General features: G+C 43.2%; 1 long non-coding RNA gene across 4 annotated transcripts; it reads right to left on the reverse strand.

Moving 5' to 3' along the window:
- Positions 1 to 583: 583 nt before the first annotated feature.
- On the reverse strand, positions 584 to 25,993 carry LOC143443381 (uncharacterized). Of its 4 annotated transcripts, none has more exons than XR_013112327.1 (7): positions 25,849 to 25,993; positions 11,211 to 11,373; positions 9,054 to 9,151; positions 7,681 to 8,147; positions 7,049 to 7,188; positions 2,351 to 2,494; positions 584 to 1,321 (listed from the first exon to the last, which is right to left on the reverse strand). It is a non-coding gene; the product is annotated as an uncharacterized LOC143443381 (long non-coding RNA). The 4 variants fall into 4 exon arrangements; XR_013112326.1 differs by having other exon boundaries at positions 11,211 to 11,414; XR_013112325.1 differs by lacking the exon at positions 11,211 to 11,373.

Raw genomic sequence — 25,993 nt, forward strand, 5'->3', positions numbered from 1 at the left:
TGAGAGGTGTGGGGAGATATAGGGGAGTCTTTTCCTAAGGACAAGTAAGTCTGGATTCCTGTTTTAGAACCGAAAGACATTTTTCAGAAGAAATAACAACTGCATGTGCATTCATTCTATATGCAGAAGCATCTAGAGTACCAACTTTAGCTCCATGTGATAAAATGGTAAAGCCAATGGAGAAAGTAAAGGATGCCATTGCAAAGACAGGGATCTGTCTTGTGGGAGGTGATTCTTGAGCTATGAGGTATGATGACAACTAGGATCCATGGCTGGAGCTCAGGAATCCACTTCACTACATTTGAAGACGGGGAATAGGCAACTGAAAAAGTGGCATTTAAATAATGGGGTGTGGCAAAAGGGTGTGTTTAGGATAGTTACTGCTATGTCCCTCCCACAACTGTCATGATCACCTCCAGTACAAATTAACAGCTTAGAGTCCTCAGTTTCTCCCAGACCCACTAACTCAGAGTTTCTGGAAGTGTGGCTTGGGAATCTGCTTTGACAAGCACCACAAAATCTCTCTTCTCTTCTTCATGGTAATTTTGGAGACCATCACAGGTTTAGATTTTATTATTTATTGTCTAATAATTTGGGTGCTCAAGTGATAAGTGAAAACAATGACCCCATATATTCAACAGTTATAGAGTCTGGAGAAGCACTGGCATGTATAACAGAATAAACATTAGTACAAATACAAGGTGTCTAACTTACCTAGCTACGCAATAACTGGGACATAACTGTGGGTCAACTCATCCGAACCACTGCATTCACATATTTCATACAAATCTAGGCACTGGCATTTCAGTAGCCATGGACAGAGAGGCAGGCACGAAGAGGGCATCATTGTAAGAGCACAGCTAAAGAACACCAGGCCCTCCCAGGTCTAGGATAGAGGGCAGCAATGCTGTTTCCTGCTGCTGAGCTGCTGGACATCACGGCTAGTGTTTTCCTTTCCTTTCCTTGGTGGCAGGTGGAGCCTGCTCTGGTCTTAGCTTTCCTGTTCTGTGTGGGTGTCCTTTTTTAAAGCCCTGGCTTCCTGATTTTCTTCCAGAGTTCCAGAACACTGATCATGGAATTCACCAGGTCCTTGCTTCTCTCTTCCAATGACCTGCCTGGGTGGGAAATACAGATGGGACAGCCATAATTGGCAGCCTAGATATTCAAAGAGATTCCGTGCTAGGCACAAACAGCCAGTGATGGCCAGTGCTTTGCTCTGAAAGTAAAGATGGCTTTCCTGCAGTCACGGGAGCTACGCAGGGCATCTGCACAGTGGATATTTCCTTGCTCAGACATGCTGGTCTTCTGGTTCATCAGCTGCCTGTGAAGAAAAAGGTGAGCCAGTGACTTAGGCAAAACACTTTCAAGGCACCAGGGGACCTGGCAACAGCTTTCGGCCACCCCTCCCCCATCATCATGCTTACCTTGCAAGAACCACATCATTTTATTGGTATCTTTCAATAATAGTCACTTGGGGTCAGTTAAGGTAGTAGGATCTTTTTGTCTTGTGCTCTGTTATTGTTGTTATTTTAAGATTTATTTTTATTATTTTAAGTGTGTGTGCTCGCATGCATGCATGTTTGAGTGCAGGTGACTTTGGAGTCCAGAGGCATTAGATACCCTGGAGCTGAAGTTACAAACAGCCATGAGATGATGGATGTGGGTGCTGGAAACCAAACTTGGGTCCTCTGCAAGAGCAGAATGTGCTCTTAACCTCGAACCTTCTCACCTGGTCTTGCTTTGTGTTTTGAGGCACACTAGGGTCTCCCTGTGCAACCTAGGTGGCTTTGAACTTACTGCTCGAAGTCCAGGCGTGCACCACCACCACACCTGGCTCGCTTAGGTGGGGAGATTTTAAGCAGCTGTGAGAACCACCTGGCCTCTCTTGCTCTAGTGATTTTCCCGGATCACTGATTGTCAGACACCATCTTTCCTATTCTCGGTAGTTTATAGCTAAATTCTTACCCATAAGCCTAAGGGGCCCAAATTAAATCCCAATACTGCTTGTAGAAACAATGAAAGGCTGAGGTAATGTAACTACAAACAAGGTAATATTACTGGGGACGGGCAGCTGTACTCAGACCAGTCTGGTCTGTGTCCACTAACTCAGGCAGTTGGCAAAGACTGGAATCTCCATGGGAGGACCAGACTTGGTCTCCTCCCTCAGGACTGTACTCCCAGACAAATTCAAGGGTAGGGAAAATTCAACAGACAACCAAACTTTTACACTTAAAAAAGTACAGAAGTTCCCCGATGAGGGTCCATGGGGGAAAAATAACCAAGGCCTAGTTAGCTCTCTGCCCAGCTGCCACAAGAGCTCTTTGCAAAGGCTGCATCTTCTTGGAGTTACCTTCACTTCAGCATGGCTGAGTGCACGTAAAGATGGCAGGCTGTCAGCTGTCACTCTCTCTTACAAGAGTTCCTCTTCATCCTGAAAACTTCCAAGGACAGAAAGGGAGTTTCCTCAGCTCTTATAGATACAGCCTCAATTGCTCTGTGGAAGAAAGATACGCCTCTGAAGAGCCAGTGGTTTTTTTAGCCAAGTATGAGCAATTTGGCAAGTTTTTCAGAGCAGCCTGCTAGATCGTTCTACTGAAAGTTGTTCCCGGAAAGGCAAGCTTTCGACTCTAATGGCCTTATCTAAAACACCTCAGTGGTCCCATTCCACTCTGAACTCTGTGTTTTTCTGTTTTGGAGCAGGCAGGTGAGCTTGTCAGGAACAGACTCTGTGGGTTGCAAGAAGAGAGTGACATTTTTTAGTGGAAATTCAGTCATCAATTCACTCCTCAGTGAGCAAGAAAGGAGGAAGGTGTTAGTGGCGGACAACCAAATGTAATAGCCTCGGTTATGTGAAACTCGCTGTACGTCTTGGAATTTTTGAATCTGAAGTTGTCTATGCCAAGATACACTTGGGTAACACAACCTGAGAAAACAAAGTTTTAAATAAAGCATTCTGGCATCTTTTTCTAATGACACATACAGTTCTGTAATATAGCAAGCTATGCCTTTCCTTCCAACTCAACAGAGTGTACCACCATGTATGTCTGGCCCTAACCTAGGAGAAAAGTACGACTTGGCCTCCCCCAGGTCCTCTGTGAAAGCTGATCCAAGGGGCCCAGGAAGACGTAGATGACTAATATATCATACTCTTCCACTACAAGGTTGAGGGGACTGTCCACACTCCCTTGGTTTTGAGATGTTTGCATGTGACTTGGGCTGATGTGGGCAGTGCCATTGTGCAGCACTTTGGAACCAGGTAACGGATGGTTCCGTTGTCTTCATTCTTTGAGAAGTTGTCCAGGAAAGCCATATGGTTTTCCTGTGGGCTGATCTCACTGAGAGTTAACTCCATTTCATCTAGAAGAGCCAAACCCAATGTTAATATGATTCTTCTATGATTTCGATATTCAAATTAAATATCTGGATTTATTTTTGTGAGAAAGCAAGCTGAGTGTTTATTGCAGTCATAGCAACAACCATATCTTTGGCTTGTGCTAAGGACGCTTGCTCTCCTGGGCTCAGCTAGAAATTCACAACATGGGAATTTACAGAATTTTCATAAAAGCAATTGGAATGACAGTGTTTTCATGAGCTCCCAGGGTGAACGTCTATTAACAAAAGATGCTTTGCTTCCCTCACACCTGCTCAGTGCTCCGCAGGGGCCGAGCGATACACGTTCCAATAGAGCGGCGCCAACAAAATCAAATAAAAATGAGGTTCCCAGGATGAGAATGGAGACTTACAGTATTACCACAGTCAGTGCTCAGGAGGAGGAATGAAGCTTTTGGAGCTGGCCTTTAAAGCAGAAAATTGCAAAAAAAAAATAGATTTGCAGCCATAAATCATATAATTTTGACCGTTGAGCCTTCTATTATACAATGAGCATCTGTGCGCATGTGTGGAGGGTTTATAAATCTTCATGCGTGTGTGAAGGGTGGGAGAGTTTGTAAATCTGTGTGCATGTGTGCATGTGTGGAGGGTGGGAGGGCTTGTGAATCTGTGTGCATGTGTGCATGTGTGGAGGGTGGGAGGGCTTGTGAATTCGTTTGCATGTGTGCATGTGTGGGGATAGGGAAGGTTCAGAAGAAAAAATTCAGAAGAGGTTGAAAGGGAGAAAAAACTCTAACACAATAGAAATTCTTTTTCTTTGCACACTGTTGGAAAAAATTAGGAAACTTTTGCAATAGCTGCCTAAATGAATGTGTTTATACTTGATAGATTAATGTTTTAAGAAAGGAAAACATCAAAACCTACTAAATCCCACTTCTAAGAAGCCTCTGTCTATGGAAAACAAGGTAACATCTTAATTCCCTTAATTGCTAGCACATTCATATTTAAGCACAATTCCAGTATTTTTAAAGTTTTGTCATTGTTTGGAGAGTCACAACTACCTCTAAAATACCACATTAATAATTAGCCTCTTCCATCGTGTGAATATGGCTTGTCTCATGCTGAAACTTCATCCCTGCTATGGACCACTAATGGGCAGGATGGAGATAGAGCTATGCCCTCGTGAATGGATTGATCTATTCAGTTAGTGAGTTATCTCAGGGTGGGTTTTTTTTTCTGAAAAGCCAGCTTGGTAAGTTGGCTATACACACCACCCTATTCCAGCATTACCTCAGGGCTGCAGGCAACAAGCCTGTTTCTGAGCTTCTTGACCTTGGATAAGAACCACGGGTCAAAACAAGCCTCTTTTCTAACTTATCTACATCATTTTGTTATTAGCAACAGAAAATGGACTACGAACATCTTTTATTACAGATAAAACACAAAGTCCATTGCCCTTTCTCAATGAGCTTACTTTTTATTTGGAATAGAAAAATGACAACTACACAAATGATAAAAATGTCATAAGATAAACGTGTTCTTATTATAATCTCCGTGGTGCAAGAGGAAGTCACATCTTGAATAGAATTTCCCTTCAGGGTGAAATATGGGTAGAAAGATGAGAGATAGGAGACCAATGAGGACTAAAGCCCTCTACAAGGGAGAAGGATGTCCTGGATAGTAAGACCAGTGAGGGAGGATTCCAGATCAGAAAAGGCCAACGGAGAAGCTATGAATGGGAAACATCTGGGTGAGGCAAGGCTGTGGGGGCTGAAGAGAAGCTCAAAGTAAGGAAACAGGCACAGTGGAGTCTTCTGTTGGTTTCCATTCATCTTAACATCAATATCAAACACCTGCTGTATGTCAGGCTCTCTGCCAGGTGCTGGAGCTGGGGTGACTGTGGTCGTTACTTTTCATCTCTGAGACAAAATGTCTAACAAAGCAATTTATTGGGGGGAAGAATATATTTGGTTCTGAGAGCTTTCAGGTTCTCGTGACAAGGAAGGCATGGTCACATAGCAGTTGTCTGTGGTGACATTCATAGTGGTGGGAGAATATGGGATAGACACTTCATGTGGCAGTGTTCCAGGAAGAAAACAGAACCAGAACTGCAGCTAAGCTTAACATACAAAGTCCACCCTTAGCAACTCACATCTACAGCCTGGGTCAACTTTCCAGTGGTGCCACTGTCCTCAAAATAGGGTCACAAACTCAGGACCAAGCTTTCAAAACCTGATGGAGCCTGAGGGGATAGTTTACATTCAAACCATAACAGTGACACACGGACCGTAAAGGATCCTCAGTGAGGCATGCCACTTCTCCATGACACCTCTTGGAAAAAAAACAGAGAAGTGTCTAAAATTCACCATGACCAGCAGAGAAAGAACACAGGAGGCTGAGTGCTGTTCGTAAAGGAAAACCTCAGTCTATTGGCTCCTACATGTCATAATTGACTCCATGACCAGGAATTATAGGCATCTAAGAGTAGGAAGAACATGCCTAGCTGCTCAGGAATGTGGAGGGAAGGGAGTTATTTGCTTTGGATTGGGTTAGTCCCTTCTCAGTGTGCTATGGTGGTGCTTGCTCAGTCAGCTAGTTCGGTCTGGAATTGTCTTTAGAGCTCTACAGAGAAGAGGTTTTAGAGGCGATATCTCAACAAACTTGTGTGTTGGAATGGATTTTGAAGGATCCATCATTTCCTACTAATAATGAAGCTTCAAAAGTACACAAATGGATTCAACATAGTTTATAAAAAAATGAATGTTGAAAAAAATGTGGATGCTTATAAATGGGCCCCTCTCCCCAGACACCTGAATTTCCCATGGTACACTGCTATGGCCTATGTGATAGTTGATGTTGATATGTTTACATACAAGACCAAGGGAAGTTCCCAGTTTGGTTTCTGTAACTCTACTTTCAACCCTATTAAAGAAGGAATGAGTGCAGGAGAGAGGCAAAATGGCAGAGCGGGGCAGCAGGGCATGCCTGGACAGTCCGTGTCTGAGCAGCACTCACAGAAAAGCAGAAAAGTATTTTCCTCATTATTTATACTAATAAAATATAGTATATTTGGATCAATAGAAAAAGTGTTTTTGACCAAAACTTTTCGAGAATACGTTTCTTGATTTTTGTTTTCAGAGCCAGTGTTTTGGGACTTTATCGGAGCACATGTCTGCACTTCTCATTTGGCAGGCAGAGTCCAAACGATAACCGGAAGCTGTGGGAGCATCGAACTGTCACCACACCAAGATTGCTTGGATGCAGGCAATGGGTCACAGCCATACTAACTACAAACTCAAGCCAGTGCGGTTTCTACAAACCAACAAAACCCAGCAAAAGCCTAGGCAGGTTCTCCACATGGTTTGTGTTAGTGACCCTCCATGTAAAGTTAAGCAAAATGAAAACCCAGTGACTGAGGTTTCTGGGAAAGCTTAGGACTCATAATTCTAGGGTTGTCTAAATTAGGTGTCCAAATATGGACACACATGGGCATTTGCTGGGACTTCTGCTGTTTCTTGGCTTGCAGGTACTAAGCATTTGTTACATATGAGCAAAATCTCACTTCCCCGTGTTTCTGGCTTCTTGCTGCTTTGCCCTGTCAACAATTGAAAACAGTCAGCAGTCACTTTGAAGTGGTATCTGCCCTTGTCCACTAAACTCACTCCCAGCTTGAAGAATCTCTCATATGGCAAGCAAACATATAAAAACAAATATTTACCCTGTACCCGCGGATAAGTGTAGCTCTCAGCCCTCATTAAAGAGGCTTCTCTTGGCAGCAGTGGAGACCATCACAGAAAACCACAACTGGTCAAAATACAGGGAGTCACGTGGGTGGGTGTCCAGCCCCAGTGGATGCATCTGCAATACAATTTTTGTGCTTAAGGTTTAAGGAATATTTTAGAAGGAGCAGGAAGTTTGTACAAGCCAGGGGACTTGGAAGTCTGCCAAGACCTTGTGTCTCCTGAGATGACAGGAAACTGCAACAGTATTTCGGCCTAAATAAGATCTGAACACCACGTCATCAATGGACTTGCTACTGTGGAAGGAGGCTATTGCAATGGGCCCCATCATAGACAGAGAACTACAGGGAACTAAAGATTGCCGAGAGAGGGAGAATTAATCTTCCTAAGGGATGCGCCTTCTGGCCTATCCTATGCCAAGTGTCAGCTCTGAAAACATATGCATACATAACAACACTGATTGGACTCAGTAGGTTGTATGTATATGTATACGCATATATGTAGCAATAATAATCAAAAGGAGAGGCCATGAAGTAAGAGTGGGCCACTGGGGGAGCTGGAGGGCAGAAAGAGAGATGAGCAAAAGCAGTGTGGAAAGGAATGGACTTACTTCATCTTTCAACTCTCAAGTCCTACTCCATCACTGAGGGAAGTCTGGGCGGGACTCCAGGCAGGAACCTGGGGGCAGGAGCTGCTGCAGAGGCCATTGAAGAACAGGGATGCTGCTTCCTGGCTTGTTCCTCATGGCTTGCTCAGTCTGCTTTCTTTAACACCCAAGAGTACTTGCCCAGGAGTAGTGCCACCTACAATAGGGTAGACCCTTCCACAAAATTCAGTAATTGAGAAGATATCTCACGGGCTTCCTACAGGCCAGTCTTAATGGAGACATTTTTTTCTCAATTGTGGTAACTCTGGCTTGTGTCATGTTGACAACACAACGCAAAATCAAGCAGGACAGAAGACATCTGTTAAAAGCATGGAGCTGGGGCCTAGATTACCAAGGTTCAACTCTCAGCTCCAATATTCACAGGCTATGACCTTGTCCAAGTGTCAACAACACTAGTTCACTTTCCTCATCTGTAAAGAAGAAAAAAAAAGACAATGTTTGTTTCCTTCATCTGCACCTGAGGAGAGAGACTGCTGTGTATTCCAGTGTGTGGACACAGGCCTTGGGCAGTCATTACCAGGCAGGGTTGGACCACTATGTTACCAAGTGTGAATGCATTAAAATTACCACTATGCTGTTCTTCCCTAATCAACCAGTTACCATGGTTTCCCTGTGAATATTGGCTGACCCCAGACATGCCACGCTGTACTTTGTATCACTAATCTTTAATTATGTATGAGTGAGGTCTGGTTTCCAGTGTGCACATACCAAGAGAAGGTCAAGTCTTCTGTGAGCAAGGCTTTTTGAGCTTATGCGATTTGTATTTATGTTCATACTGATAACTAAACCTAAATCCTAAAGTCATCCAGTGTTTTTATTTTTAAAGTGGCTCAAAATCTTAGAGGATTAACGATTCTATGAGTCTTGGGTCTCTCTCAGGAGGTGGGGTGAACTTGAAGGGCACTCTGGTGGGATGTGGCACAGGGAAGATTCCAGGCCCAATTCAGACCGCTGAGCTGCAGAAGGAAACCAGGGGTCAGCCTGACGGAAAAGTATCTGCCTGTGGGGTCAGAGGGGCAGGAAGCAAGGCCAGGGCTGAGGCCTCGGCAATCAGGAACAGGTGGGGAGAGGAAGTAACCGTCAAGATAGACCGAGGTAAATCTTTCAGGATGTAGCCTGGGCCACACAGAACCTGCCAGGGACTTTCAGCAGAGGTATGGGGGTGACCCCTCCAGCTGGTGCTCTCTCTCTCTCTCTCTCTCTCTCTCTCTCTCTCTCTCTCTCTCTCCACACACACACACACACACACACACACACACACACACACACGACCTCCTAAGGTCTTCTAAGGTGGGGTGTTTATACCATTTAATTACCTGAGGGTGACACATTCCTTCAGGAATCCTTTGAAGTTTGAGATAGAAGGGAATTCTGTAATGTGAACTTCAGCCCCTCTCTGGCTCTGTGCCTCCAACTGCAGATTGGGACAAAAATCCATTGAAAATAAAGTTACATGAGTAAGTTACAAGAGTCTCTCATTGGTCAGCACCACATAGCCAAGTGACCACCGTGCTACACATCACAAGGGCTCAGCCACACAGAGCTGAAGCTGCACAGGGTGACTTCCTGCCTAGCTGGAGTCTTTGCTGTCTTCAGCTACTCTCTGTGGGCAGCACGGTCTCCTGCCTAACCCACTCCCCTGCCATGTGAACTACAGTTACACTTGCCACAGGCAAGAGTGTCTCAGTATGTGTGAATACCTTTGTGAGTAAGAGATGGATTGGCCTTCTGAAACTGCGGACAGTTATTAGTATTGCCCCCTTCGTGGATGAAGACACTGAAGCTGATACAGTTTCTGTAACTTGCCCAAGGCCACTTTACAAGGTCACAGTCTGTGCACTTGGGAATTAAGTTCAAGCCCATCTGACTTCCATCCCCTCTGCTAAGGTCCTGGTATCAATCACAGTCACTTAGGGCCTCAGTGTAGCCATAGGATGGCAAGTTCTAGGCCAGGTATGATTGGTTCTCAGGCTGCACTGTTAAAGTATGGCATCCCTTCAGTCATGGGATGAAGGAAAAGGACAGAGGCAGTCAGAGCACAGATGAACCATGGAATGAGTACAGATGGGGATTATCCTTCGTGTGACTTGAGTGAATGATCCAGAAAGGTCTGTGGGCTTTGGCCTCTCACTCCTCCAGAAGGACATGTGGGCAGTCTGGACCTCCTGCCAAAGCCTGTTTGCCACGTTCTTATCAATCTGCCCTGTGGCCTGCAACCCTGCAGAACCACATAGCCACACACCCCTCCACACTGTGGCCTGTCTTTCCACAGGGACTGGCCCTTTTCTTCCCCAACCTCCCTGGTCTGATTCACGTGATACTGGCAAAGCTGCAAGGTTCGAGCAGACCACAGATTAACTACTGCACCGAATTCTCCTGTCCTGAGTGGATTAGAGTCTTTGCACCCTACTCTCCCATGGTCTCTGTTCTCAGAGTGTATTATTGGGTGTCTTATATTCTACCTCTGATGAGGTGATATCATCAGAATGTGTCCTCCTTGTCAAGAGGCAAATCTGTGTGTTCTCTCCTGGCTTCTGTCAGCCCTGCCGCTCCCAGCTCTTCTTTACCCCACAGTTGCTGCATTTTCTAGATCTTTCTAGGAGCTGTGGAGGTGTGTCTGCTTCCTCCCAGTGCCATGTTTTCCTCTCCAGCACATATTTACAGCGCTGTGCTTGTTCCTCAGAATTGGCTCTGAATGTTCATCCTTTGATTTACTTACTTTAAGGTGCAAGGTCGTCAGCCCTGCAACTCTACCCTGTTGGCAGAGGAGGCTCTGTGCTCTGAACCTGTCAGTTCAGAATAGCCATAAAATATGGTTCACATCCCAGGCCCTCACTCTGCTCACACTAGGCAAGGTCTGCCAGCCATGTGGAGGCTGGAGACAGAGGCTTCTGTCTTCCTTCCCCCTCCCACCCTCTCCACAACAACAAGCAAAGCATGCCACAGTTCACCAACCCAAAGGGCCAAGGACGGAAACAAAGAAACAACTTTACAGCCACCCTGAATCCCATGAAACAAGGACATGATTTTTTTTTTTTTTTTTTTGGTGTGGTTTCGATAAATATGAGGTACACTGAAATTAAAGGCCATAAATTTAGGAAGGAAGAGGGGATGACTTAGATTTAATAGAACAAACTGTTACATGAAATCTGCTTTATTGAAGTTAATTAAAGGAAGTAGAAATGGTCATTTATTAGCAGAATTTCGCCTTCCAAGTACTCGCTTGTGAATACAGATGCATTTCCACATAGAGTTATGTGTGAAGCTATGGAGTGTGTGCCTGGACTTAAATATAATAAGTTCTTTTTTTTTTCTTTTTAAATACTGACTCACTACTTAATACAGGCTGCCCTTGAACTACTGATCCTCCTGCAGCAGCCTCCCAGGTGCTGGCATTACAGATGTATACCACTGTGTTTGGCTCTAAGTACAAAATAGTTTAACATTTTTTAAAATTACATTTATTTACTCACTGTATACACATTCTCAAGCGTGCCCCGTGGAGTGCATGTGAAGGTCGGAGAACAGCTGTGGGAGTGTCCATCCTTCCACTGTGTGAGTCCTGGAGGTCAAGTTTAGGTCATCTGGCTTGGTGGTCCTCTCCCTAGGAGCCATCTCAATTGCTTAGCACAAAACCTTTTGTTTCAAATCATAAATCAAAGGTATCTTTATCTGATCTGTGAATTTATTCATGCAAAGAACAATGTAAAGGTGTGGAATCGAAATGTTTCCTGTATGGTTATCTATTATAAGTAACATTTTATAAAATAGTCCTATGTCAAAATAGCTGATAAACTTTGCTTCTCTCCTGAACAGCAAAAACAGAGCATTGGCTTAAAAAGTCACTATTCAAAGGCATTGTGGGTAGGCTGAGGGTTGGGCCTGCTGGCCTCCATTCTCAGCTACTTACGAGTCTGAGGCAGTGGGATTGAAGTTTCAGGGCTTTCCTTTGCTACAAAGTGGGTTCAAGGTCAGTCTGGACTACTTAGTGAGGCCTTATGTCAAGATAAAAAGTGAAAAGAGAGACGTGGATGTGGTGGAGTAGGGTACATGCCTGTGAGAGAGACAGACACATGGTAGCGTACATGCCTGTGAGAGACAGGCACACGATAGGGTACATGCCTGTGAGAGAGACAGGCACACAGTAGGGTACATGCCTAGCTTGTGAAATGCCCTAGATTCCATACCTGGTAACACACACACACACACACACACACACACACACACACAGGACAACAGAAACAAACTCACACATAAGAAGACTCCATGCACTCTTACACACTCAAGGACATAGAGAATCTCTTTAAACTTTTAAATTAAAGGTCACTAAAATCTTTAAAACTTAAAATATAATAAAGTTATAGTTTTTAATATTTAAAAATAAAAAGGTAAGGATATAAACCCAAAGGCAAAGATAGTTACTCATTTTATCTCAAGTACTTTCAGGAAAATTAACTCTGCGTTTAAATAGTCTTAAATGACTTTTATATTTAAGTCATGCTCTTTTTTTCCTTCAAAGTTACCAGCTAATGGTTCCTAGCCTGTGCTAGTTATTCATACAGACTGGGAGTACAGGCTTAAGACTAAATTTAAGACTCCTTTAAATAGTCTGCTCTTATCGAAGGTTGATTCCTAGAGTGTCTGCACTGTGGGGGAAATTAAAGAGGAGAAAAAAAGGTTCTTCAGCCAGAAATTGTGGTACAAACCTGTAATGTCTGAATTCAGGAGGCTGAGACAGGAGGATCACAAATTTGAGCCAGCCTGGGCTACACAGTGAGCTCCTGCCTAAAAATAAAAGAAGCTTAGTAACCTAGTTGCCTAAATCTAAAGGATTACTTTTGAACACAACCCAAATTTGTAAATCAAATCTCTGTTCACTAGTCTAGAACATTAGCCAAGTGAGGTCACAGGTCCTAATTGCTGTGCAGTAAGCACAGACGTGTGGGTGTGTGCACGTGTGCGTGTCTGCTTGCTTACCAGGTCAGAGTGAGAAGCTTTGAGAATTCAAGGCATTGCCTTGACTCTTACAAGCACAGAGATCTGGGGAACATAAGTAGGTTTCAGCCAATTCATTTTCATTTCCATGTACTGTTGGTGACAGCACAAATTGAAACAATTGGTTTGAAAAGCAGTTTGGCAATCAGAGGTGTCAGGGCACTTTCCATGCCCTCTGACGCAGAGATTAACCTTCGGAGAATTTGCCCCGAGGGAACATACAGGAGGACAAATGTGGGACTTTTTCAAGACATTTTTATTATCAAAAGCAAAACCTGGGGCATAAACATGAATGTCTAACAATAGGAAATGCTTAAGTAAGTGGGGTTTAAAAATCACTGTATAAGATACACCCATCATTTAAAATGTGGGCTTTGCAGTGATACAGAAACACACTTAAGATATAGATAGGTTTGAGTCATTTGCTTTCTTCTTATAAAGTTATTCTCTTCCTCCTAGGAACCTTGTTATACAGAGCCAGGGCTGGGACATTGCCCATAAGATGTCTTTTCTGACTAGCTCCCTGTAAGATTCCACCTGTAGGGGGCCCAAGGGGACTGAAGGCAAGGGGAGGAAGAAGGGGCAACTGCCATGTCTGTGAGCTTCTGGCTTCTTGGTTACCCAACAGCCTTTACAGACACACCCATATTGCCCTTCCCTTCAGAAGCATTTCTCTGTACCCTCCCCAGAGGCCTAAGTCTCCATTCGGCCTCTCTTCTACAGAGCTTCCTGGTCCTGATCACCCCAACTCTCCTATGGATCCTGCAGTTCTGAGGGGTGTGGTATAGCGACCACTTCCTTCCTGGTTTTATTTCAGGGTCTTCTTTATGTGTTTTAGTTCCCCAATATCTGCTTAACCAAGTCTTGTAGTTAGCTTCAGCTGTCAACTTGACAGCTCAGAGTTATCGGAGGGAGTCTCAATTGAGGAATTACCTCATTAGATTGGCCTGCAGGCATGTTTGTGGGACATTTTCTCAATTGCTGATTAATATAGAGGACCCAGCCTACTGTTGGTAATGCTTTCCCCTGGGCAGGTGGTCTGAAGTCCTAAGAAAGTTGGGTGAGTGTGAGCCAGTAAAAGAGCTTTCCTCAGTGGTTCCTGCTTCAACTGTGAGTTCCTTCCTGGGCTTCCTCAACAATGGTCATAACCGGGAAGCATAAGCCAAACAGCCCATTTATTTCTAAGTTGCTTTTGGTCATGGTGTGTATCACAGCAACAGAAAAAATCAAACTAGAACACCAATCCTTAAGCCAAACAACTTCTACAGAATTAATGTTGTTTCTGTTTTCCTGGGTGAGAAAGAAAGAAAGAAAGAAAGGAAGGGAGGGAGGGAGGGAGGGAGGAAGAAAGGAAGGAAGGAAGCAAGGAAGGTAACTTAGGGAGTAAAGGTGCGTGTATCCTAAATACAGTTCCACATAACTTTGGACAAACGTATTGGCTTGTCTTACCAAATTCTAGTGCTCATATTAGACACAGTCAGGCTTCAGAATTTTGTCTTTTCCTACTTTGGTCCTTTCTCTTTTTTCTAGGCTGGGAAAGGAGCCGAGTGCCTTGCTATGCAGCAAGTTCAGACAGCCACATCCCCAGATCCAATTTCCATTTACTTTAGTGCTTGATACTGTATTTATATTAATTCATAGCAAAATATAAGTTGTTTATGTATTCAGGTTTGTCTGGTTTTTGTTTTGGGGGGTGTTTTGTTTTGTTTTGTTTTTTGAGATGATGTCTCCTATGTCTTAGGCTGGCCTTGAACTCACTATGTAGCCAAGGATTACCTTAAATTCTGGATCCCCCTAATTCCATCTCTCAAGTGCTGTCATAGAAGGCACGCAGCACCATTCCTACCTTAAAATGTAAGTGTTTACATTAAAAAAATGTTTGATTCCAAGTAAACGAGTTTTCCCCTCAAAGAAAGCCTGGCTCTAAGATCAGGTCAATTATAATTTGGTGACAGAAAGTGGTAGCAGGGGGTGGCACAACTCCACCTGGGTAACTCTCTCTTGAAGGAGAGGAGCAGAACCAAGAACAGACTAACCCCACTGGTGTCACACTGTCATTGAGAGAAAAGGGGAGACAGTCAGGAGTACTAGAACCTCAACTCAAAGGGGTCTTCAGCATACTCTGGCAGACTCCTGGGAAAAATCTCGGGTTCACAGACCCCAGACTGTCCAAAGTTCACTTCGTTTTGGGGTGTCTTTTAAGTTGATCATGTTTTTACTTTTTAGAAATCATTTATACAATGAGCATTCCAGGAAAAGTCTTGGCATTGAAGATGGAAGGATTATCTTCTAGTAGGTGAGACAACTATGTATGACATTCAGATGCTGTTGATATATGTCCTGCTGGCCAGGGAGATGGCCCAGTAGGTAAGGCCACCAAGCCTGACAACTTGAGTTCAATCCTGGGACCTGCATGGTAGAACCAAGTCTGACCTTCACACAAGTGGGTAAACACACACACACACACACACACACACACACAAATAAATAAATTTAAAAATATGTCTTGAAAAACAAAGCATTTGAATATAGGCTTCTCCATCCCCTGCCCCTGTGCTCTTCTCTTGAGAAATGTCATTTTGAAAAAAATTTATTAATCATTTTATTTGTTTACATTTCGAATATTATCCCCCTTCCTGGCCACCTCTCCACGAACCCACCAGCCCATCCTCTTCCCCTTTCCTCTAAGAGGGTGTGCTCTCTCACCTACCTACCCACTCACTCCTGCCTTACCCCTCTAGTATGCCCCTTCTCTGGGGCAACAAGCCTCTACAGGACCAAGTGCCTCCCCTCCCACTGATGCCAGATGAGGCGGTCCTCTGCTAGAGACGTAGTGGGAGCCATGGACCAGTCCATGTATACTCTTTGGTTGATGGTTTAGTCCCTGGGACCTTTGAGGGATCTGGTTAGTTGATACTGTTGTTTCTCCTATGTGGTTGCAATCCTCTTCAGCTCCTTCAGTCTTTCCCCAACTCTTCCATTGGAGTCCCAGGGCTCAATCCAATGGTTGACTGTGGGTATCTGCATCTGTATTGGTCATGTGCTGGCAGAGCTTCTCAGAGGACAACCATACCAGGCCCCTGTCTACAAGCACATCATGGCATCAGCAATAGTGTCTGAATTTGGTGTCTGCAGATGGAATGGATTGCATGGTGAGGTTGTCTCTAGATGGTCTTTCCTTCAGCTTCTGCTCCACTTTTGTCCCTGCCTTTCCTTTAGATGGGGATAATTCTGGGTTAGAAATTTTGAGATGGGTGGATGGCCCCATCCTTCCACTGGGAGCCATGTCTATCTACCAAAGGTGATCTTGTCAGATTCTATCTCCCCTCTGTTGGGTATTTTGGCTAATGTCATCTCCACTGGGTCCTGGGAGCATCTCTCATCCCTGGCATTGGGACTTGCTAGTGGTTCCCTAAGTTCCCCACCCCCCACTGCTATTTATTTCTATTAATTCTCTTGGTCCTCTGAACTTCTCTCCTGTCTCTTCCCATACCTGGTCCTGCCCCCTTCCTTCCTCCCCCTCTTTGCTCCCTTCCAGGTCTCTAGGCTTTTTGTTTTATTCAATAATGTGCAGAATACACATGGGCCTCATACATCACTGCCCATTCCCGACCAGACAGGAGAGTAGGGTATAGGGAATGGAGAGGGCGTGGGACAAGGAGGGGACTGAGCTGGTAGGTGGGAGGGACAGCCCAGGGCTGGGTGGGGTGAGGCGCCATCTGGCAGCCAAAACACAAAACCAGGTGGCATATGTTTTCCACACTTGCTCATCTCAGCAGGGGCCATCAATCATTCTAAATAAGATGTCTGCTCATTCTAATTTCACATGGATACTGAACGATTCACACCTTAATTCTCTGAATTCCCCTTTAATGCCACAGTGACCAAACACACTTACCCTTTAGTAATAAACCAGTTTAGTTGTTCAGTAATGGAAACCACCCCACTTCTGATCTGAACACTCTTGCTTTTTAAAGCATTTTTTTTTCTGATTTGATTTTCCTGATTGATTAAATATATACAGAGTATCGGAGTAGGAAGAGACTTTTGTCCACAATGGGATTTTCTGTTCTCAGCTCTCTAGTAAAATAAATTCTAACTGTTCTTGGCTTTTCTCTGTTGTGTACATTTATCTTGGTTCATATTTTAAATCTCTATTAAAGTGCTGTTTGGAGGGAAATGACTGAAACATCTCTTGGAGATTAATTCAGCTACAGACTCCCATATATCTTGATCCTTTCTCTCCCTCGGTGATAAGAGGATTGTATTCATAAAATTACAAGCAATTTAGAAATAAATGAAGTAGAAAATGAAAGTGGAGGGTGTTGGAGGTGGAGTAAAGGAGGAGTTCAAGTGTGTACCAGAGTCGGTTATGAACATTGATTAATTGTGCCTACGTGAATTCGGAACATCAGAGCGCTCTGCTGGGGTAGGTCCCTAAGTAAGCCTTTGTCATAAAAAGTCCTAAGGACAGAACGCTGATGGACAATTAGGACAAAAACAAAGACCTGAGCTAGAGAGATGAGATTAAAGTCTAAAGGCTGGGGATAAATAATGACTGCTCCCATGCTTAGTATTCAATAAAATAATCACCAGTTAATTTATACCCAACTGTATTTCAAAATGTACAAGATGCCTTATTAAAATACATGTAGTAGAAAAAAAGTTAAAAAAAAAAAAAAAAACAGCATGTCGTAAGTTGAGACAAGAGAATTAAGTATAGGAAAAGTAAGATCAATGCATGAATAATGCATGATTAAGATTGGTCTATAATCAAACAGCACACAAAAACTATGTGTTGGAATCACTGGAGAATGGGTCACAAGTTTGGTTCCTAATCCTGTCCCCTGTCCACCTCTTTCTGTATTGCCAGTTGCATAAATATCTAACTTGGCGTGCTACTGTAAATCATGACTTTCTTTGGAACTGTGACTATGGAGAATTATTTTCTCTTCATAAGGTAAAATGGACTAATACAAAGATAAGTACTGGAGCTTTTTCAAAATGAAAAGGTCATTTTGTTGAGGAATTTCTCAATGTTGGTGGTCAGAACTGTCCTGCAATCTGCTGGTCCTTGCCCCCTCCCACTTGGTCCGGTCCTTTTGCCCTTTCACTGGATTCAGACTTTGCTCTCATCTGGGTGTTTGCCTTGTCTCTTCCTGCTACCTCCTCTTTGTTTTTCATGAATTTCCTCCCAGGACATCTCTTTCACATTCCATTCCATCTTGGCAATTGCTTTTCCAAGGAGGAAAACTTAACTTGCACACTGACAGTCAAGGATTCTGCTCAGGTGGTGCGATGGACCACAGAGGAGACACAAATGCTTAACTGAGGTGAGACTCTAAAGTCACTAGGACTCCAAGGGAAGCAAAACAGGGTTATATAAGGGAAAATGGGGAAGAAGGGATGTGCCGTTATGGCCAGGGTGGCTTCATCCATTAACCTGACACCCAAATGTCACTCACACAATAGACAGAGGAGGATGAGTGGGCTGCAGAGGACTTCAAAGGTCTGAGAAGAAAATTCTGATCCTATGCTTAATGTGATGGTGAAATGCAAAGTTTAAGTATACTTCCAGGGTCTTCCCAACCTACTGAAATGCCTCCATAGCATGTGTACACAGACACACAGACACAGACACACACACACAGAGACACACACACACAGACACATAGACACACAGACACACACACACAGACACAGATTCACAGACAGACACATATACACAGACACACAGAGACACAGGCACACAGAGAGACACAGACACACACAAAGACACACATAGACACAGACACACACAGACACACACATGGAGTCATACACAGACACAGGCACACACAGAGAGACATACACAAACACACACAGAGACATAGAGACACACAAAGACACACACAGACACATACACAGACACAGAGACACACATACACAGACACACACATGGAGTCATACACAGACACAGGCACACGCACAGAGTCATACACAGACACAGGCACACACAGAGAGACATACACACACACACACAAATACACAGACATGCACACAGAGATAGACTCATATACAGTCATACACAGACAAACAACACACACAGACATACACAGACACATACACAGACACACACAGACACAGACATACACAGACACATACAGACATACACAGACACACACATATATAGACACACACAGATACATACCCAGACACACACACACAGACACACAGACATACACAGACACACACACACAGACACACAGACATACACACAGATACACAGACACAAATACACACACAATGAGGGAGAGTGCCTATTTTTCCCAATTTTCTATAAATATTATCTCTTACATCTTTTATAAATGTTTATTACCTTTAAAAACATGTTACATAATTACTAGAAAGAAGACTGCTAACTTTACAGAAAAACACAAAGAAAACCAAATATCCCCAGTCTTAGTACCTATAGATGATTGTTGGGAATATTTGGACAGATGTCTTTCCAGTCATGTTTAAATGCACTGGTACAAATATGTGTGACAATGTACTCTAACACACCCCTTAACATCTTCTGGATATGATATGTTGTACTAATTTTAATGTTTAAAATTAGTACCATTGGCATTGAATAGTACCTTAGAATCCATGGGTGATGCGTGGCCAGGCAGTGTCCATTGTTGGCACACTCATACAGGCATCAACACAGACAGAGGGGCATTGATGGCCTAGGGAAATCTATTCGCAAGAGGTAAGTTTTCTTTTAATTCATAGGGATAAGGTTATTAGAAAAGGGGCCTGGGTAGAGTTTACTAGAGTGAACCAAAGGTGGTTTATCAGTATTCTAAAAGCAGAAGTTTAGAGGCAGCCAATTCTAAGTAACTGCAAAGCCAGATGGGAGGTAGGGACTTTCCATTTCATGTAGTCTTAAGAAAGACAATGCTCACTCTTGATGTTGCAGAGGACAACTCTGCATAAAAATTTATGGACATTTGTGGAATCACATGACATTTAAAAGCTCTGCACAGCAAAGGAAACAGTTATCAGAAGAATCAGCCTACAGAAGGAGAGAAAAGCCTTACAAGCAATCTTACAATCTTCCCAGGGAAGATTAACATCCAAGAGTAAACACCAACCCCCTCCCCAATAATCTAATTAGGAAGCGGGCGATAACCTGAACTGATACAAAAGAAGGGATGTAAATGAACAAAAAGTACATGAAAAAAGTTTAATGTCTTTAGCCACCAAGGAGCTACAAATGAAAATGGTACCAAGATTCTATCCCACCCCAGTAAGAATGGCCATCATCAAGAAAATAAACTACAAATGCTGGAATGAGGCAGAGGGCAGCCAGGGTCCCCGAACATGTTGGTGGGAGTGTAAGTTACTGTAGCCTCATGGATGTTCTTCAGACTAAAATTAGAATTACCATACCATCCTACTCTACTGCTCCAGGGTATATACCTGAAGGAAATGAAGTCAGTATTCAGTAGTTAGCTCTATCATCATGGTTATTATGATGAGGACACTGTTTGCCACAGCTAAGCCATGAAATCAGCCCAGATGCCCATCAGTGGAGGAATAGATAAAGAAATCTGTGTAATGGAGTGTTTTTCATCCATTAAGAAGAACAAAAATTTTGTCCACATCAGTTTTGGGGAAGTGAGTGGAATTGGAGTGCATCCTGTTAAGCAAAACAAGCCAGACTACAAGGGTCCCATTCTTCCTCATATGCAGACTCTAGGAGGGGGGAGGACATAAAAGCAGAAGAGGAACCAACAGGGAATAGCAATAGACAAGAAAGATGGGAAAGGGGTCAGAGAGAGAACTGAATTACTATCATCAGGAGAGAGCTGAATTACTATCATCGAGGTGTGTTATATAGGAACACAACACACAGTGGAAGCAACTACTCTGTACGACTAATATTTATCAACAGAAATAGCTATGCATTGATGTCACTGGGTCACCATGTGTTCAGAAGAGCTGGACTCTAGAAGTGAAAGCCTGTCAGGAACATAGTTAATTATGCTGATTGTTTTTCTTTCATGGATGTGTAAGAATGGTGTGTAATTTAAATATGCCTACTATAAGAAGTGTATAGCATGAAATGGCTAAGTATGTTTTCTTAGCATTATAAGATGGTTAATCTTAAGCAAAAAAAAAAAAATTTAACTAGACATTGAGTCAAATATGTTTGTAAAAACAGGTGACAAGATTTTGAAATAAAGTTAGTTTCCTTGCTAAGAAATAAATTCTCACCTCTTGTCTCCTTAAGTACACTGAGATGATGGCAATTCTAAGTTCCTAGACTTCGTAACTATGAGAAAAGTAATTGTTACTGGTTTAACTTGTACTGCTCACAGTAACATAATACAGATATTCAAAGTGAAATTGGTTTGCTGTTCTAATAAATAACTAAAAATATATGAGATCTCAAACATGGATAATGATTAGAATTTTGAGAATCTGATGGGTAAAAGATTAGTGTCCATTAAATGGCCTGTGTGTGTTGGTGATAATTTAAAAGAAACGTCAGACCTGGAGTAGAAATAGATAACATACTAAAGTTATAGAATATATTATGTATATGAGAATATATACCATATCTTAAATACAAGGAAAGTTGAAATATGAGTACTAAACACATTTGATTATGCTTTAGGACCATGTTGTTATGAAAACTTTAGGAGATATGACTTTTGTTATATTGTGGCAGAACATTTCAATTATGTCACATAGCTATGGGGAAAGCAGAACTTATAAGCAAGGACTTAACTGATTAGCTCAAGGGATTTCAAGTAACATCTTACAGGAATGGCCTTGTTTGTTCTTGGCAACAATAAACTTGTTGCAGGAGAAAAACAGATTGGTAGAAGGAAAAAAATAAGATAATGCACCTTAAAACGATACTAAGGTCTGGTGAAATGAGAGTTCCTACCCTCACTTCCAGGCTGTTTACTGTTAGAGTGTGCATTAAAATTCATGATTTATATGAGCAGCTCTCTAGTGACGAACACCCTCGGGCACTGTAGTTCTTAGAGTGTGCACAATATTGAAGCAAACGGACTTGGGCATACACTTTTTCAAACGTGTGTGGTTTTCTTTTTCATATAAAACCCCAAATTTGGTGTCAAATTACAAGTATTTGAAAGGTTATACCTTGACATCTGAGGAAGCTGATGAGAATTTTTTTACTTGAATGTCATTCATTCCTTAAGAGTAGATGAAAGAGCAGGAAAAGATTGAACAACCACCTGCTTGATCATTCATCCACCTATTCGCCCATCCTTCCATCTGCCTATCCAGCCATTCAGCCAGCCAGCCATTCATCCACCCATCCACCCATTCATTCATCTATCCATCATCCATCCAGCCACTCATCCATCATCCATCTGTCCAACTACCCATCCACCCATCCATTCATCCACCCATTCATCTATTCATCCATCCACCCACTCAGCCATCCATCCATTCCTTTCATCATCCCTTTATATATCCATCTATCTCTTTTCCTATTCATCTGTCCACCATGTCATCTACCCATCTATAAACTCATGTAGTCCCACAGTCTTTTGATACTCCATTACTTAAAAGTTCAATGTCTCTTTAAAATAATTCAAAGTCTCATTACTATGATTCCTATAAAATAAGAAAACAAGTTAAATACTCTTATTCTAAGAGAGAAGCATCAGAGAGCAGTTATAATCAGACCAAAGGAAAACTGATATTCAACAGTGTAAAAAGCTCAATGTTTGAAATTTGGGACTCACTCATGATTCTCACTCCAAAAGACTTAGGCAGTCCCACATCCCCTATCCTGCCATCCACAACACACACTGTTTGTCTCTTAGGCACAGGATGACTCCATCCTACGCTGCTGCCCATGGTGGACATATCACAATCATAGCATCACAAAGATAGTCAAGTCTCCACTGCAACTGAGGTTGTACTTTCACCAATAGCCTCTCCAGGCTTCTGTCTGTGCTCCAACCCTGCCTGTCACAAAAGCCTCAGCTGTTCTGCATGACCTCTTCATGCCTCCCAAACCTGTAACATATGAGAGACTTTTTTTTTCACATGAGAGACTCTTGCACATGGCCAAGTTCAGCTGCCAGCTTAAGATATAGCCTTGATCCCCACAGATCACAGCTGTTGCGTCCTGACCTGAGGAAATACTTTCAGAAGATCTCTCCTCAGGGACACTTGTTTCTTATTAATTATGGCTGAGTTTTTTAGCTCCAAGTGACCAGCATCCATTTTCCCACTAAAGCAAAGGTTTTAGGCTCACAGACTCTTAATTAAATATGTATCACATATTCTGTCTTGGTAGATTCCTTGCTTTCCTCTAAAACTTTACAAGCCAGACCTCCACTGTCTGTATTGATCTCACTATTTCTATCTTCTAAGAACCCACAGAGAGCCTAGTAAGCTTTGGGCATTCAATGATTTTTCCTGCCCCAACTCAAACAGTTCATTGACCCTCCCCAAACCCAACTTGGTTAAGTTCATCAAGCAACGCTGTACACTCAGTAGCAATTTCTGCCCCGGTTTGCCTTTTATTGCTGTTAGAAACGCCATGACCAAATGCAACCTGGGATAGAAAGTTGCGTATTATATCTTAGGATTCCCAGGTCACAATCTGCCTCTGAAGGAAGACAGGGCAGGGATTCAAAGCAGGAGCTGAAGCAGAGAGCATGGAGGGATGCTGTTAACTGGCTTTCTCCCTCTGGCTTTCTCTGCTTTTTACTTTTCTATTATACCCGGGCCCACTGCCTAGGGTTAGCACAGTCCAAAGTGGGCTGGTCTTTCTCACATTAACCATCAATCAAGAGAATGTCACCAGGAGGTGGTGGCGCAAGCCTTTAATCCCAGCACTTGGGAGGCAGAGGCAGGCGGATTTCTGAGTTCGAAGTCAGCCTGGTCTACAGAGTGAGTTCCAGGACAGCCAGGGCTATACAGAGAAACCCTGTCTCAAAAAACCAATTAAAAGAGAGAGAGAGAGAGAGAGAGAGAGAGAGAGAATGTCCCCATGGCCAGTCTTACACAGAAGTCCTTCTTCACTGATGTGTCAAATTGGCAACTGAAGCTGACTATGATGCCTCCCAGCTATTAATCCCTCTCTTTACTGTGTTTGAATGAGAGCTATTCCCTATAGTCACGTGTATTTGAATACATGATTCCCAGTTGGTGGCAGTCTTTGGGCAGGTTGTGGAAACTTTAGGACCTTTAGATGGTGGAGATTTTCTGGAGGAGGAATGTCACTGGGTACAGGGGTATTTAGCAGGGGGTAGGGTGGGGGTGGGGGTAGGGGTACAAGAGTTTATGGCTTGGCCACACTTTATGCTTTTTCTGTTTTCTGTGAAAAGAAGAAAAACTTGTTCTGTCAGCTCTCTGCTCTGGCCACCAGCTGGCTTGCCTTCTGTTCCATTATGGACTCCTGCAATAGAACTCATAAGCTGAAATAAACTATTCTTAAGTTGCTCTTGATCTTGTTATTGTGTCATAGCAATCAAGAGTAGCTAATATGCCATCCTTCCCTTCCTTTACCCACCTGCCCAGCATCTATCCATCCATTTCTTCACCTATCTGTCACCCACTCCTCTGCCTGTCAATCCATCCTTCCATTTACCCACAAATCCATGTCTCTACATATGCTCACATAATTCCCTCTGTAGCATCATTTTACTCTGTGTAAGTTGATTGTGCTCAGTTACAATATAGAATTAGCTGCTACTCTTCTGGGAGCTGACTAAAACGTTTCACTTTACCTCAAGGAAACTTTATTTTGTTTTTAAATTCCGTAAGCATTACATTAAAAAGTTTTAAATAGCCAAGTATCACAATCGGCTTGGTTGTTGTGTGAATCGAAGCATTTGACATCTGATCAGGTTCAACAGGTGGCAGGAATGGAGCTGACATCTGGAGCCATCTGTCTGAAGGTGGGGATCTTCTCTGGGAGTCACATTTACCCAGAGCTTCTGAACCAAATTCTCCAGACAAGCAGATGTCACCAGGGCTACTTAGAGAACAGCTTGGGCACAGCTGACCTGGGTTTGTAAGCTAGGAGACTGAGTGTCACAGACGGCAGCAACAGGAGTCCCCAAGACTCCCTACATTCACCCCTTGCTTCCCATAGATTCCAAACCCCTTGTTCTTGTCCATATTACACAGAACTTCCTTTCCTCTGTCTTGACTAACCCTGCTGACTTCTCTGGAGCTTCAGTTATAGCCATTTCCTTTGAGAAGCTGCCTCAGAGGCTGGGCCAGGTGGGGTTGCTATGTGTTGCCATGGGTCATCCGTCTCCTATCATTACTCACCACAGGTGAGTTACAATGTGTCCAAGGGCCAGTATATGTGGTTGTGCAGGCCTTGCTTGGAAATGAGGCACCATTTACGCCACAGTGAGTGTGAACAGTATGCCCTGAAGATGGGCTACTGTGCATGTCCATCCAGAAAGACAGAGACACCCCACCCCACTCCCCATATCCCAAGAAGCAAAAGAATGAGAGTGGGGAGGGGGAGGAGGCAGAGAGAAGATATGAATATGCATGTGACAGAGTCTTACCACAGAGCCCAGGCTGGCCTGCTGTCATGTGCCAGACTGCTAGGATTACATGCCTGGGCTACTGAATTCAGCAAGGACCATGTCACTTTTGCTCAAGATACTCCCAACTCTATCATTATTGCTGGTGGTTATGAAGCACCCACATCTTGTCATTAAAATATCAATTCTATCCTTATTAATACTGAGGATGGTGAAATATGCCCTTCCTGTGTAGCTACATTCTTTCAAGGAGGTGTGTACACCATGACTTAGTTTTATCTTGCATTTTTCATTTTTGTTTTGCACACTGCCGTGTTATCATGGGCTCAGCCACCCACGGATAAAGAATAAAAAGGGAAACTTCCTTGAGATAGCCCCAAAACAATGGGTCTCACAAGTTCCACCCCAAGACACAGGCTGATAACTGACAACTTTCTGTCCTTCTAATCTGCAGGGTACCTAGGAAATGAAACCCTTAATGCTACGTCCCTGTAGTAAAAGTGAATGCATACAATATAGGCTAGGAGAATTTCCAGCGCAGGCTCTGAAAGTGCTGCAGAGAAGGTCCTAGCCGTTGCCCACCTACCTCAGTAGAGCTGTCTGCAGAGGAATGAGCGTGTTGTTCTGTTTTCTGGGGTTGAAGAAACTCCAGATACCTTTCACATCCACTCCCCTGAGGGTTCTACAGCACATATATTTAGAGTAATTTTCCACTAGGTGCTTACGACTAA

The sequence above is a fragment of the Arvicanthis niloticus genome, chromosome 8 (assembly GCF_011762505.2).
Source record: "Arvicanthis niloticus isolate mArvNil1 chromosome 8, mArvNil1.pat.X, whole genome shotgun sequence".
Lineage (NCBI taxonomy): Eukaryota > Metazoa > Chordata > Mammalia > Rodentia > Muridae > Arvicanthis > Arvicanthis niloticus.